Genomic DNA, 1691 nt, shown 5'->3' with positions numbered 1-1691 from the left:
CCGCCCCCCCCCCCCATAATTCAGGAGAAAAGCTTGATATATCACAGATTAAGTGGATTGTCATGAACGACATTAACACTTAATTGTGGATACAAGTAAGCAGGGCTCAAAATTTCACGTCCTGAGCTACTAGCCAGGCCTTAAGAGTTACTCACCACCACTTGCCCCACCTAATCCATACCCTTCCCCAGCCCTAACTCCGCCCCTAAACACACCAGCGCTGTAATGCACGTTACAGAGGTCAGTGCTGTAACGCACATTACAGAGCTCAGTACTGTAACACACATTACAGAGGTCAGTAGCGCACATTACAGAGGTCAGTGCTGCAACGCACGTTGCAGAGGTCAGCAGTATAAGGAAGAAAGAAAAGGGACTTACAGTTCACTTAGATGGTATTCAGGTGCCCTCTTCTTTCTCCTGGTGGTGGTCATGGGGAAGGGGGGGCGGTACAGAGATCCTCCATCTACTGACACCAAACTTTCTTTTCACGTCCCGCGCTGCATTAGTTTCTGTCCAATAGTAACTCTGCAGGCTTCCTCCCAGCCTATGGCAGCTGAGCTGGGCTGAGGAAGCCTGCCGGTGCCTGAAAGGGCCTAAGACAGCCGAAACTGATTCTCCTCCTCGGCCACAGCAGCTACAGAGCGGCCCAGGAGGAGAGAACACAAAGCAAGCGATCGCCGCTCGGAAGCGGCGGTAGTGTTCGATCGCAGGTCCTGCCTGTGGGCGCACCCCCTTGATGGCATTCCACTCGCCCCCACGCAATTTTCACTCGCAAATTGCGAGGGGGCGAGTGGAAATTGTGAGGCCTGCAAGTAAGTAACTGGAGATATGCATGGAGGGGTGGGGGGTCCCCTATACTAGATCCTTATCCATCCAGCCATATTACTATCTAGAGTGATTTTAGGATTTTAATCCTTCTCATAGACCCAGTATGGAGGGCCAGTTTCTCTAATCAGTATAGATCTGACCCTGCGCTATTCCCCGCGACAATACCTTTCGGGTAAGATTGATGACTTTGTGTTATATTTGGTTTATTTTTAGACATGTGCGATTCGTTTCGTTCCGAATCGAAATTCGGACGAATTTTCGTAAATTCGGACATTCGGATGTATCCGAATTCCGAATTACAGACATAACGAATGCAAACGAATCCGAATTTCCATTTCCGAAATTCGGTAGCGTTCGCACGAACGTTCGTTTCGTTTTCTGTTCGTATTCGTTTCTTATTCGTTTTGTTCGTTGGAGCAAAGTGACATTAGAGAAGGAGAAAAATATTTTTTCCCCCTCAAATTTCACTTTTTCTGGAAACGAATAAGAAACGAATAAGAACAGAAAACGAAACAAACGTTCGTGCGAACGCTACCGAATTTCGTCCGAATCCGAATTCCGAATTGACTTTCACACCCGAATCCCGAAAAACGAAATAACACAAATCCGAATTTAAAACGAAACAAAACGAATTTTTGGGCAGTGCACATGTCTAATAGGGATCAAATAAAGTGACCCATCACAGCCTATACATAGGATTGGGAGCACAAAGAAGTATCGTCCTAAAAACCATCTATGAGGCGGGATCAATCCCAGATATTATCCGGTACAAGGCACTGGTCTTATGATGCTCCCCGAGTCTGACTTCTAATCATGATCTGAGGGGTGTACCCCAATATTCCAGAGAGATGAGCTGCATCGGG

This window comes from Nanorana parkeri, unplaced genomic scaffold (assembly GCF_000935625.1).
Source record: "Nanorana parkeri isolate BGI_ZX_2015 unplaced genomic scaffold, ASM93562v1 scaffold1200, whole genome shotgun sequence".
Taxonomy (NCBI): Eukaryota; Metazoa; Chordata; class Amphibia; order Anura; family Dicroglossidae; genus Nanorana; species Nanorana parkeri.
Note: the sequence above shows the minus strand (reverse complement) of the source record.